At 37.2% G+C, this 15,232-nt stretch overlaps 1 protein-coding gene across 3 annotated transcripts in view; it reads right to left on the bottom strand.

Annotated features, from left to right (window-relative positions):
- Nucleotides 1-15,232, bottom strand: part of TNRC6B (trinucleotide repeat containing adaptor 6B) — a 286,705-nt gene that overhangs the window by 152,661 nt on the left and 118,812 nt on the right. The gene's annotated exons all lie outside the window — the stretch shown is intronic.

Genomic DNA, 15,232 nt, shown 5'->3' with positions numbered 1-15,232 from the left:
TTTACCCAAATAATAGACTTTAGTTTTTAAAGATCAAGGTGAAATACAGGGCACAACTGATCTCTAACAAATTCCTAAAACTAATAGGAAGACTGAAAGGAAATACACCAAAGTATAAATTGTAAATGGTAATTCAGAGATGTTAAGTGTTTTATCCCAAATCACACAGCTAGGCAGCTGCAAAACAGGGACTGGCTTCCCAATTGAACTACACATTCATTGTTTTGGGTGTATGTGTGTTTGGTACTTTCTCCACCCCAAATAAAAACTTCGCTACAGCATAGCAAACTAAATTCCTCTAGGATAAGGCAGATCTGAGTCATTAACCCACTCCCCCACCTGAGGAGTAGCTCTGCAGCTGACATGCAGTAAGCACTAAATTTAAAATCTGCCTGGTTTCCCCCATCCGTAGGTCCCTTCTATCTGCTTCTAGATTTCCAACGACCAAAAAAAACTCACACAGGGTTTGTGTCTCTAGCCCTGGGGCTAACAGCCGTAGGGCTGTGCAACCTTAGCAAGGCAAGTCCTTGGTATCCTTGGACCTCGATCTTCTCATTTGTAGAATGTAAGGATAAGACATCACTAGATGTTATCTTTGGTTCCTATCAGCTTCAAAAATGTATTTGGCTTTTTTTCTTTGCAGTTCTGTTCATCTTATCATTGCCATCTCAAAAGTTAAGTCATCACCCTGGGAAAACTTTCCTTGTCCTTCCCAATCTAGACCAGCCTTCCTGTTCAACACTCCCATATCTTTTATGACTTCATAGCACTGGTCAAAATAGCAATTTATTATTTGTGAAATAAGGTCCTTACCACTGGTCCTTCCCCAGTATGTATAAGGACAAACATCACATCTTCCTTCATGGCTGTGTGAAGCCCTACAGCAAATAGATAAATAAATGAATTGATTAAACTGGACCTCCATTTGGAAGTGCTGCGCTGAACAGGAGGAAACCTGCCACCCAAACAAATACTATAAGAACTGGAAATCTTTCCAGAAACTTGCCTCCATCTATTTAAGGATTGCTCAAGGAAATAAAGTAACAAAAGTGATAGCAAGAGAGCAAAAGTGCCCTGTGTCTATTAGACCCCATGTATCTCTATAAAGCGGAACAGATGGGATTTCAGTATGATTCTCCCAAATGAACTAGGCTGACGGAGTGTACTCTGCCATGCCAGCTAGCACAGAACTGACAGATTCTGTAAGCCTGGCATTCCTCGAAAAGAAACTTTATGAACCCTTTCTAAGTCCCACATTTGTCATCCTGGCTTCTGGGTCTTTATACAGTCCCCTCCCCTTTTTTTTTACTCTGATAGAAGAACAGGAAAGGAACTGTTTCAGGGGAGGCAGAGTCCAATACCTAGATGATCTGGCAGCTTGAGCACTTATGGCATAAAATGCTTCCACTGTCTTTGCACAGCTCTGAGTGGAGTAGGAGCCAGGAGTTGGACTGACAATTGAGATGTAGGCAAAAGCAGGAAACTCCTAGGATGGAAATTTTGAATACTTAGTCTATTTTTATCCCTCCAATACCTTCCAGATGAGTTACGGAAAGATTACTTATGTGGAGCATGCTCAACATGCTAAAATGCATGAAGACTGTACAGCCACTTTGTTTCAATTTGTGATGGAGATGATCTTTTTAAAAAGATTTTATTTATTGATTTTAGAGAGAGGAGATAGAGAAAGACAGTTAGGGGTGGGGTGGAGAGTGAGCATCAATTCATAGTTGCTTCTCATATGTGCTTTGACCGGGAAAGCCTGGGGTTTTGAACCTGCAACCTCAGCATTTCAGGTCAGTGCCTTATCTAGTGTGCCAAAACAGGTCAAGTGGATATAATATCTTTATAAAACTGAATTTTTCTAAGTCTCCATTTTCCAGTGCAGAATATTACTGTTTGAATGTGTATATGTGTTACCTTGTGTTAACAAGCTGCATGAAGTCAGGAAACAAAAACACATTTTAAAACAGAATATTAGTTCTATTTTCAAATAATATGATCAATATTTTATTCTTTAACATCCAGACATTTTATCCAAGTCACGGCACCAAAAACAAAACAAAACTAAACAAAAACATCCAGACTTATTTATTTATTTATTTATTTATTTATTTATTTATTTATTTATGTGAGGTACTTCTAAACTTAAAACAGTCCATTTATTCATCTTAAAAAAAAAACAAGTTCAATAAATACACTATTTTCCCCATATTTTCAGACATTTTGGATCCTGTGATATACTTATTGAAATTTTTTCATATTAAAAATTGGACATTTTTTTAAATTATATTATTACAAAGTGAGAATTCAAAGTAAAAAAAAATAGTTTACTTTTTAAACACATAAGCCAGAACTTATACACTCAAATAACTGTTCTCTTTCAAAGTTGGTATCTTTGGTGACTATACACTACACCACTATTAAAATATTTTTATTTGGGACTGAGTAATGGTTGTGCAGTGGGTAGAGTATTGATCTGGGATACTACCAGGTTCAAAACCCAAGGTCATCAGCTTGAGCGCAGGCTCACCAGCTTGAGCGTGGGGTTGCCGGCTTGAGCGTGGTATCATCAACATGATCCTATGGTTGCTAGCTTGAAGCTAAAGGTCACTGGCTCAGCTTGAGCCTCCCGGTCAAGGCATGTACAAGAAACAATCAATGAACAACTAAAGTGACATACAACTACAAGTTGATGCTTCCCTCTCTTTTTCTCTCAGAAAAAAAAAATTCATTTAGGGCCCTAGCAGAGTGGCTCAGTGAATAGAGTATCGTCCCAGTGTGCTGAAGTCATGGGTTTGATCCCTGGTCAGAGCACATATGAGAAGCAACCAACCTACAACAATGAAGTGAAATAATTTGATGCTTCTCTCTCCCCCACCCCCTTTCCTCTTTCTCAAATTAATGGAAAATTTTTAAAAAGAAATTAAATATTTTAATTAAATATTTTATTTGGAAACATTAAAAAATATAAACTAAACATTTATTTCAAAAATCTGATTTTTAAAATTTATTTTAGCAAGAGAGGAAGGGAGAGAGAGAGATAGGAACATCAATCTGTTCCTGTATGTGCTCTGACCAGAGATTGAACCAGCAGCCTTTGCATTTTGGGAGAATGCTCTAACCAACTGAGTTATCTGGCCAAGGCAACTCAAAAATCTAGACAACAACAAACTTAAAAAAAATTAATAATGAAAAAAGCATAAATAATAGCTTTAAAAAAGAAAGAGTAGCCCTGGCCGGTTGGCTCAGCGGTAGAGCGTCGGCCTGGCGTACGGGGGACCCGGGTTCGATTCCCGGCCAGGGCACACAGGAGAAGCGCCCATTTGCTTCTCTACCCCCCCCCCCTCCTTCCTCTCTGTCTCTCTCTTCCCCTCCCGCAGCCAAGGCTCCATTGGAGCAAAGATGGCCCGGGCGCTGGGGATGGCTCCTTGGCCTCTGCTCCAGGCTCTAGAGTGGCTCTGGTCACAGCAGAGCAACGCCCCGGAGGGGCAGAGCATTGCCCCCTGGTGGGCAGAGCTTTGCCCCTGGTGGGCGAGCCGGGTGGATCCCGGTCGGGCGCATGCGGGAGTCTGTCTGACTGTCTCTCCCCGTTTCCAGCTTCAGAAAAAAAATAATAATAAATAAATAAATAAATAAAAGAGTAGATTGGCTCAATAAAACTAAAAACATTTGTTTTCAAAAAATAAAAACAAGTAATCCTTTGAAAATATGATTAATTAAAAAAAGAGAAGTCACCCTGACCAGGCGGTGGCGCAGTGGATAGAGTGTTGGACTGAGACGCAGAGGACCCAGGTTCGAAACTCCCTGGTTGCTAGCTTAAGCACGGGCTCATCTGGCTTGAGCATGGTTCATCAGCTTGAGCCTAAGGTCGCTGGCTTGAGCAAGGGGTCACTCATCTGCTGTAGCCCTCCAGTCAAGGCACATATGAGAAAGCAATCAATGAACAACTAAGGAGCCACAATGAGGAATTGATGCTTCTTATCTCTCTCCCTTCCTGTCTGTCCCTATTTCTGTCTTTCTGTCTCTGTCACACATACACACACACAAAAAGAGAAGTCGTTAATAAACATTAGAACTGAGAAGGGGGCATTATAACTAGAGATTTGAAAAGGATTTTTTTTTAATTGTGAGAGAATTACACATAACTTTATGTCAATAAATTTGAAGAGTAAATAAAATGGAAAACAGTCGAGGAAAACAGAAAGTATCAAAATCAACTCAAGAAAAGTTTTTTGGTTTTTTTTTTTAACAGGGACAGAGAGAGAGAGTCAGAGAAGGATAGACAGGGACAGACAGACAGGAACGGAGAGAAATGAGAAGCATCAATCATCAGTTCTTCCTTATGAGACCTTAGTTGTTCATTGATTGCTTTCTCATATGTGCCTTGACCATGGACCTTCAGCAGACCGAGTAACCCCTTGCTCAAGCCAGCGACCTTGGGTCCAAGCTGGTGAGCTTTTGCTCAAACCAGATGAGCCCGCGCTCAAGCTGGAGAACTCGGGGTCTCAAACCTGGGTCCTCTGCATCCCAGTCCGATGCTCTATCCACTGCTCCACTGCCTGGTTAGGCAGTTATAAAAATAACAACAAAAAAAAAACTATCAGGAATTTGTAAGATATTCAAACTAAAAAGTACATGAAGTAGAAATGGTTTTCTAAATGAATTCTACCAAAGTTCTATCAAAGTTATATGAAGTTATGTTATTCCTACTGTTACCAACTTCTAGAAATAAAAGGGAAACCTTCCAAATTTCCTCTATGAGCCTAACATATTCCTGAGACCCATCTGGACTAAGAGGGTACAAAAAAAAGGAAGAAAAACTGTAGACTAATCTTCACTTGTGAAGACAAATACAAAAACCTTAACTAAAATACTGCAAATAGAATTTAGCCATTTTAAGAGATTATGACCATGTAGGGTTTGTACCAACAATAAAAGGATAACTAAATACAAAATCTATTAACATAACTCTTCATCTGTTCAACAAGTATGACTAAGTGCTTTCCATGTGTCTGACTCTGCTAGGTGCTAGGAGCACACTAATAAACAAGATAGAAAAGGTTCTTGTCCACATGGAGCCAACATCCTCTTGGGAAAAGAAAATCACTAAGAAAATAAAGAATTTGATGGGAAATGTAATAACTGAGGGAAGCTCACTTTAGATAAGGTGGTTAGGAAAGGCTTTTTCTCAGGAGGGACATTTAAGCTGAGTTGAAAGCACCTGCTTGAGTGTTCAAAGAACAAGAGGGATGAATGATCAGGAGGAGGTAGGAGGAGCTAAATCATTCTGGGTCTTGAAGGCCACAGTAACGATTTTATTTTAAGAACAGGGGTAAGTCATAGAAGAATTTTAAAGCAGGAGAGTGAACAGCACCATTTTATCTATTATTCACCCTTCACCTAATACCTAACTAGCTTTTCAGGGGTCCAGGAAAATGTTTAGGACCTGAAAAGATACATTTGCAAGTTCAAAATACAAAAAGACAATTATAACCATAATAATTTATTAATTAAATACTTAAATGTCCTCAAAATACAACCCAGCAATTCCATTCACTATTAAATTTAGCATTTATAAAGTTTAATTACATTTGAAAACAATTCTTACTTTGCAAAAATTCCTAAATATGTTAACTGTTAAGAAATCTTAGTAAATTATAATTTAAGTCAGTTTATTTATAGCCAAAGAATTTCAGAAATTAATAAAATTTTAAAATGTGATAGCAAAAATAAATAAATAAAAACACATATTTAATATGGGATGTAGGTACCTTTTAATATGTTTCCTATAAAATGGGACAAAGTCTCTAAAGCCTCCCAAAGTAAGAATTTCAAGGATCTATGGAGTTCTTACAACCACTTTGGAAGAGACAGTAAGATTTATATTTTCAAAAGCTCATCTTGGCTTCAATATGGAGAATACATTACAGATGACCAAGAGATAAAGCAGAGAAATAAGCTAGAAGGTGATCGCCACTATCTAGGTGAGGAGGGTAGCCTGAAACAGGTGGGGGTGGTAGAGGTAGAAAGAAGTACATAATATACAGTATTTTGAAGATAGAAGTGATTCTACCATCAGATAACTGGTTGTTGTTAGGAAAGCAATCTGTAACCATGAAATATATATTGCTCACAAAAATTAGGGGTACTTCAAAATGAATATGAAATGATAAAAAAAGAAGCATTTGATTTATTTTTATTAAACATCAGAAAAGCAAATGACAAGTCAAAGAAAATTGCTTGATTATGCAAATGAGATGCAAAACTAACTTTTATTTCATTGGTAAAAATGCGCTATACAAAAGGCTGAAAGTACTGGAGTATCTGAACGTTCCCTGATCCCTTAATTTTTGTGAGCAGTGTAGTTAAGACCAATTAATTTTTTTCAAAAGTAAGACCCCAAACTTGACTCACCATTCATTCATGCAGTCAAAAACTATTTTTTGAGCCACTGACTATGTATTTGATACTATGCCAGAACCAGGCCGAGAGAGATAGAGATGACTAGTAACACCTTGAAGGACAGAGGCACGTAAATCCATGATTAAAATACAGCAAGTTAAGTGCCATATTAAAATATAAATAGCATGACCTGTGGTGGCGCGCAAAGGATAAAGCATCGACCTGGAATGCTGAGGTCGCGGTTTGAAACCCTCGGCTTGCCCAATCAAGGCACATACAAAAAGCAACTACTATGAGTTGATGCTTCCTGCTCCTCCCTCTTCTCTCTCTCTACAAAAATTGATAAAATCTTTAAAAAAAAGATAAAACTTTTTAAAAAAGGTGTAAATAGAAATATGAGATAGTTATGTTATAGAGATACAAAGAATTTATTGCTAGAAGAGTCAGGAAAGATTTCACAGGGGAAATTAGATTCTGAACTGAATCGTGAAGAATGAGTAGGAGTTTGCCATGTGGAGAACATAAGAAAAGAAAAGGTTTTTTAAAGTCTTATAAACTTCAGTACTACCAATGGTGAGAAGGCTGACAAGAAAAAAAATATAAATATGGCCCTAGCCCAGTGGCCCAGTGGACAGAGTTGGCTCAGTGTATGGATATCCTGGGTTCAATTCCCGGTCAGGGCACATAGGAGAGCGACCCCTCCCCTCCCCCTTCTCTACCTCTTCCCCTACCGCAGCCAGTGGCTCACTTGGTTTGAGCATAACCCTAGATGCTGAGGATAGCTTGGTTGGTTTGAGTGCGTCAGCCTCAGGCACTGAAAATAGCTTTGTACTTGAGCACTGGCCCCAGACAGGGTTGCCAGGTGGATCCCGTGTAGGAGCACATGTGGGAGTCAACCTCACTATCTCTCCTCCTCTCATGAAAAAGAAAGGAAAGGAAAGAAAAAAAAAAAGAAAACTATATATGTAAAAGCTAAGTTTTTCCAGGATTTTTAGTGCCAACAAAGTCAGAAGGTGGAAATAGTAACCAAAACTACATGGGAATCTCCAATGCAACTAAGAATCCCAAAAATTTTGGACTGCAGTTGGAAAAAAGAATGTTAGTTTTTTTGTTTTTTTCAGAATGTTAGCATTTATACTTTAGTTACATTCAGAAATTAGAATGCTAGCAGGCCATTTAGGGAATATTTTTTAAAATTCTTAAATTCTTTAAACCAAACCCAAAAAATCAAATTTGTGTTTGGCATAAGCCTTCCTTGACACTCCAGTTTGAATCCAATGTCCTCCTCTGTGTTTCCCATTAGCCAGTATGCACCTCTGTGGTAGCACATCCTACCCTAATATTATTGTTACCCATTTACTTGGTGTTCCCCCCTCTAAATTATAAGCTTCTTAAGGGCAGGGTATGTGTTTTTTATTTGTGGATCTAGTACATAGAAGGAATTTAATCAATGTTTGCTAAATAAATAAGCAAAGGAATGAATAGATGAATAGTATAAACCCAGGTTTTTATAGGGTGCAAAAAAGACAACACTTAAAATCCTGTAATTGGGAGATATACACAGGACAGTCACAAGAAAGTGTAAGATAAGCTGTTAACTATATGGTTCCACCTATGAGAAACAGGAATTAGAAAATGGACACAGTAGAGCTCAGTTAAACTGGCCTTCTAAAGAAGAACAAGATCAGCCTGGTCAGAACAGATACTTCAGTACAAAGCCAATGAAGCAGAAGCTGCAGGACCCCTCACTTTCATGGGCTCTTCCAAAAGCCCTCATAGAAGTCCTAACACTGTGCTCAAATGATCTCTTTTAATTTTTTGTTACAATGTTTTTTTTCTATTTTAATTGTGGTAAAATATACATAAAATTTACCATCTTAACCATTTTTAAGTGTACAGTTCAGTATATAGTATATAAGTAGTGCTAAGTATATTCACATTGTTTTGAAGCAGATCTTCAGAACATTTTCATTTTACAAATCTGAAATTCAATACCCATTAAATAACTCCCCTTTTTTCCCCTCCCACCAGTCCTCGGTAACTGCCATCCTACTTTCTATTTATATAAGTTTGACTATTTAAAATACCTAACTGAAATTATACAGTATATGTCTTTTTGTGACTAGCTTACTTCACTTAACATAATATTCTCATATTCTCAAGGTTTATCTATGTTGTAGTATGTGACAGAATTTCCTTCTTTTTATGGCTGAATAAAATTCCACTGTATGTACATACCACATTTTGTTTATTCATACTTTTGCATATGGACACTTGGGTTGTTTCTATCTCTTGGCTATTGTGAATAGTGTTGCCATGAATATGAATGTGCAAATATTTCTTCTAGAACCTGCTTTCAATTCTTTTGGATACATACCCAGAGAGGGATTGTTAGATCGTATGTTAGTTCTATTTTTCATTCTTTGAGGAACCTCTATACTGTTTTCCATAGTAGTTACGCCATTTTATAATCCTACCAACAGAGCACAAAGGTTCCAATTTTTTCCACATCCTTGTCAGCATCTGTTATTGTGTGTGTGTGTGTGTGTGTGTGTGTGTGTGTGTGTTTTAAGTAGCAATCCTATTGGGCATAAGATGATCTCACTGTGGTTTTAACTTGCATTTCTTTGATGATTAGTGATGTTGAGTGTTTTTTCATATGTTTATTGGCCATTTATATATCATCTTTAGAAAAATAGCTATTCAAGTCTTTTGTCTATTTTTAAAATCATTGATTTTTTTGTTGTTGAGTTGTAGTTCTTTATATATTCTGAACATTAACCTCTTATCAGACAAATGAACTGCAAATATTTTCCCCATTCTCTATCAACTGCACCACTACTGATAAGGCAATAGAGCTGCCCAAACTTTTTAAACAAGAATGGTTAAATTGAGTGGACAAATACAAAATAAAAAATTTCTTAATAAAAGAAATTGTTACTATAAAGATTTGGGGAGAATAAACTACAGTATAAGATAAACTGGTTGCCAGACCAGGCCCCCAACTGCGCAGCTAAGGTGGTGCAGTAGATAGAGCTCTGACCAGGGATGCTGAGGACCTAGGTTAGAAACACCAAGGTCAGCACCTTGAGTACAAGCTCATCCAGCTTGAGTGCGGGGTCGCCAGCTTGAGCATGGGATCATAGAAATGACTCCATTGTTGCTGGCTTGAAGCCCAAAGTTGCTGGCTTGAGCCCAAAGTCGCTGGCTTGGGCAAGGAGTCACTGGCTCGGCTGGAGTCCCCCAGTCAAGGCACCTATGAGAGGCAATCAATGAACAACTAAAATGATGCAACTACAAATTGATGCTTCTCATCGCTCTCCCTTCCAGTTTCTATCTGTCTCTACCTCTCCCTTTCTTGCTTAAAAAAAAAAAAAAAGAACCTGAGGAAAATAGAGCTGTAGGTTAAGGAATTAATGCAGGAACAGAAATAAAGATTAGGTAAGGACAAATTCAAACCTTGCAAAAGGTCTGTATAATTAATAATTCAGAAAAATGTAAAAAGCACTTTATAACTAGACATTTAAGTTGGGAAGCATGTAATTAATAAGAAGAGAATTTAACCAAGACTTTGGAGTCAAGACATTTAAAAACTAGCAACACCTCAAGCACATATAACACTACAATGGGGCATGAAGAGTAGTATGTGCTCCATAAATTACATTCTTCTCTCTAAATCAATATAAAACTATATTCACCACTTTGATCTCCTAACAGGACTCCCATACAACCTTGGAACAGATTCTCCCTTAGAAAAGGAAGTTAAAAAAAAAAAAGGCAGCCCAAGGGAGTAGAAATATAGAAATGGATACAATTAATAATTCTATCAACAATTCCTAAAAAGGGAATACTGTCTATAAAACACATCATTAAATGAGGTTTTAAAATTTTAATATGCTTGGTTTAGTACAACATACACAAAAGATTATTTCAACATAAAATCAATATAAGTTATTAATTTTACATTCTTTTTGTTGTTCTAAATAAAGCCAGTCTGGTGCATTTTATACAAGGCTATATTTTGCATTTAAAGAACATTTCAATTTGGTTGCTTTTTTTGTAGTAAAAAACAGATAACATTAAATTTAACATCTCAATCATTTTTAAGTATGAAGTTCAGTAGTTAAATATATTTGAATTGTTTTGTAACATCTCTAGAAACTTTTGTCTTTTTTTATGTTTATTTATTGATTTTAGTGAGAGAAGAAAGGAGAGATAGGAACATTAATCTGTTCCTGTATGTGCCCTGACCCTGTTTATGCTTCAGGATGACACTCTTACTAACCGAGCTATCTGGCCAGGGTGAGATCTCTCCACATTTTTCACCTTGAAAAATCTAGCCTGACCAGGTGGTAGATAGAGTGTCAGACTGGGATGCAGAGAACCCAGGTTTGAAACCCAGAGTTCGCCAGCTTGAGCGCAGGCCCATTCGGCTTGAGCACAGGCTCACCAACTTGAGCGCAGGGTCATTGGCTTGAGCGTGGGATAATAGACGTGACCCCATGGTTGCTAGCTTGAGCCCACGGTTGAGCAAGGAATCACTCAGTCTGCTGTAGACCCCCAGTCAAGGCACATATAAGAAAGCAATCAATGAACAACTAGAGGGCCACAACGAAGAATTGATGATTCTTATCTCTCTCTCTTCCTGTCTGTCTGTCCCTCTCTGTCTCTGTCACAAAATAAAAAGTCTGAAACTCTATAACCATAAATACAAATTCCCTATCCTTCCTCCCCCTAGCTCTTGGCAACCATTATTCTACTTTCTGTTTCTATGATGTTGACTATGTGAGATACTTCATATGAGTGGAATCATACACAATTTGTCCTTTCTGATGGCTTATTTTGCTAGCATAATGTCCTTCAGGTTCACCCATGCTGTAGCATGTCACAGGATTTCCTTCTTTATTCAGGCTTCAAAATATTCATTGTATGTATTACATTTTCTTTATCTATTCACCTGTCAGTTGACATCTGAGTTGCTTCACCTCTTGACTACTGTGAATAATGCTACAATAAATATAATTGTGCAAATAACTCTTCGAAATCCTACTTTGAGAGATTTGTTTTTAATAATGACCTTTTGAAAAATTAAACAAAAGAAGAAAATTCAGTCAATAAAACTTTACTAGAAAAATGGAATCATTTTAGTTGGTTAAATACAAATATCTTTTGAGAATATGACTAAATTTCAGCATAAAGATTTAAGCTTAGATTCGTCTATAAATTATACAGTACTTAGACAAAGGGAGATGAGCCTGACCAGGTGTTGGTAGTAGATAGAGCGTCAATCTGGGACACTGAGGACCCAGGTTTGAAACCCAAAGGTTGCTGGATTGAGTGTGGGCTCATAGACTTGACCTCATACCCCATGGTCGCTGGCTTGAGCACAAAGGTCACTAGCTTGAGCAGGGGGTAACTGACTCAGCTAGAGCCACCTGCCCCCCAGTCAAGGCACATATGAGAAAGCAATCAATGAACAACTAAGGTGTCACAACTACAAGCTGATGCTTCTCATCTCTCTCCCTTTCTGTCTGTCTGTCCCTCCCTCTCCCTCTTTCTTTCTCACTAAAAAAAAGGGGGAGATGGATAAAAAAGAGGTCAAACTCACTAATACACCAAACTAATATTTAACTTCAAAATAATTTATAACAAATGATCAGCCCACAAACATCCAGACTATTGTTTATATTATAAAATAAAACCAAATCAAAAGCCTGCCTAGGTATAAACATTTTATCTGAAATGAGCTTTTAATAAGTACGGTCAAATACAATCTATGGGTAAGTATTTGCTCATGCTCCTTTTAAAAAGCTGTATTATTTTTATATTTACCCCTGTGTTAAACACATTAATATTGTCTGTGATTAATACTGAGTGAAGTGTTTTTTTTGTTTTGTTTTTTTAAAGATTTTATTTATTGATTTTCTGAGAGAGGAGAGAAAGAAAAAAGAGAGAGAGAGAGAGAGAGGAAGGGCCGAGGGAAAAGCAGGAAGCTTCAAGTTGTAGTAACTGCTTCTCTCATATGTGCCTTGACCAGGCAAGCCTGGGGTTTCGCACTTGCAACCTCAGAGTTCCAGGTGAATGCTTTATCCACTGTACCACCACCACAGGTCAGGCAATACTGTGTGAGTTTAATATAGTAATTATATGGCAATAAACTTAGCTTGTCTTATTGGCTACAGCAGCTATTAAACTGAATATCCTCAGAAAAATGATTATATTAGATATATTATTGTAAATAAGCCTCATTAAAAAGAACAATAGATAAAGTGTTTAAAGTTATACACTCTATTAAATCTTATTCATATATATACCAGAATTCACAACTGATCTAAATATTAATTGTTTAGCATGGATATTTTTCAATATCAAGAGTGAGTTATTTTTCAAGAAATCTTTATACACGCATAGCTACCTTAATCCACCTATTATTAATAGAACTTAGTTTCACTGAAATAAACATCACAGAAAGATAATACTTTTTTCAAGACTTCTAGAATCTATGGTGAAAATGTTAAATGAAAAACAGAAAGTGAGGCCCTGGCCGGTTGGCTCAGCGGTAGAGCATTGGCCTGGCGTGCGGGGGACCCGGGTTCGATTCTCGGCCAGGGCACACAGGAGAAGCGCCCATTTGCTTCTCCACCCCCCCCCCCCTCTCTGTCTCTCTCTTCCCCTCCCGCAGCCAAGGCTCCATTGGAGCAAAGATAGCCCGGGCACTGGGGATGGCTCCTTGGCCTCTGCCCCAGGCGCTAGAGTGGCTCTGGTCGCAGCAGAGCGATGCCCCAGAGGGGCAGAGCATCACCCCCTGGTGGGCAGAGCGTCACCCCTGGTGGGCGTGCCGGGTGGATCCCGGTCGGGCACATGCGGGAGTCTGTCTGACTGTCTCTCCCAGTTTCCAGCTTCAGAAAAAAAAAAAAATACAAAAAACACACAAAAAACAGAAAGTGGCACAGGTCAGCTAACAAAAAAAACTTTAGACTTAATCCTTACAAGAATTTGTTTGTGACCTTGAGGAAGATATATCACCTCTGTGCTCCATCTGCTTCTATAAGTGAAACAGGCTATTCATACAAGCTAACACCAATGAATGAGATTAATTCTGCAAACTAATTTAAAAAAAGTATAAGTTAGATCTCTGACTCACACTATACACAAGAAAGAGTACCAGTTCAACTAGAGGTCTAAATGTAAAAAATGAAGCAGAAAAACTAAGCATATTTTATCATGTTAGAATAGGGAAACCTTTTCGAAGCAAGCACAAAACATAGAAGCCATAAAGGCTAATTTTACTATATCAAAATTTAAAAGGTGTACTAATTAGTATGAAAGACATCCCAATGTTTAAAGGTAAGGACTTGGAGAAAATATTTAAAACATCTCAACAGACAAAGATTATTAGCTATACTTTATAAAGGGCTCCTACAAAACTATTAAAATAAACAATCCAATAGAAAGATGGGAATAATATATAAATAGGCAACACACAAAAATCAACTGTCAATTAACAAAAGATATTGCATCTTATAATACTAAGCAAAAAAGTGCAAAGTAAACAATATTAGAGTGGCAAAAATTTAAATATAAATAATTTTATTGTCATCAAAGGTGTGGAGAAATGGGCACTCACATACGCTGCTGGTATAGCTTTTTTGAAAGGTAATTTGGTAACAGCTACCTCCATGTAAAAAACATGCCCATGAACCAAACAGCTCCAGCTCTAAAAAAACCTATTCTACAAAAATATATGTGTACAAAGATATAAGAATAAAAGGATATTCAATAAAATATTATTTGTAATCAAAGAAATGAAGGCCACCAAAATATTAAAGAAGAATGAGTACAGTACATTGATTCAACATAATGTTTTGCAGATGTTTAAAATAATGACATAGACTGCGAAAGATGTCAAATTTAAAAAGCACGTTTCAGAAGTATTACATCAGAGAAAAAATCTAGTTGTTTTAAAACATACAGAAAATATTTAGGAAAATTAGAAGGAAAAGTAGCGTAAAAGAAGAATCTCATTTTTATTTCTAAATCCACATTTACTGTTTGACTCTTTTATGACAATCATGTATTATTTTTATAATTAAAAAAATAAAAGAATAAATGGAAATTTCCATTACTTGTATCCCCCATGTTTAAGATGCACCTTAATTTTGAGGCCCAAAATTTGAAGAAAAAAAAAGAATTACATAAAGTTATTGAACTCATTGTATTCATCATAAAATTCATACAACTCCTCATCACTGTCAAAATTCCCATCCATTAGCTTGTCCTCATCTGTGTCTGATGTTGGATCACTATCTTCATATATTGCCTTGTCCTCAGTTCCATCTATGTAAGGTGATCAATCGTCCTCCTTTAGGGAAGACAGTCTTTCTTTTGTAAGTTCCGTCCTCCATCAAAAGAGTCCTCCTGCCTGACCTGTGGTGGCACAGTGGATAAAGCGTTGACATGGAATGCTGAGGTTGTCGGTTCAAAACCCTGGGATTACCTGGTCAAGGCACATAGGGGAGTTGATGCTTCCTGCTCCTCCCCTTTTCTCTCTCTCTCTCTCTCTCTCTTCCTTCTCTCCTCTCTAAAATGAATAAAGTCTTAAAAAAAAAGTGTCCTCCTACACATCCTCCTTTGGAAGACTAATCTGTACATGTCCGTATTCAATTGATGCAGAGTCCATCCACTGCGTGTGATATGATGTATTTGTATATAAATGAGTACTTTTTTTCTCACAATTATTATTAAAAATTAATAGGCATATAAGCATAATTAAAATATAAAATATTATAAATGTTTTTATTATGCATTTATCATATTATAGTGTATT

This window comes from Saccopteryx leptura, chromosome 1, assembly GCF_036850995.1.
Source record: "Saccopteryx leptura isolate mSacLep1 chromosome 1, mSacLep1_pri_phased_curated, whole genome shotgun sequence".
NCBI classification, from domain to species: Eukaryota; Metazoa; Chordata; class Mammalia; order Chiroptera; family Emballonuridae; genus Saccopteryx; species Saccopteryx leptura.
The sequence above is the reverse complement of the archived record's forward strand: the minus strand, read 5'-3'. Positions and strand labels throughout refer to the sequence as shown.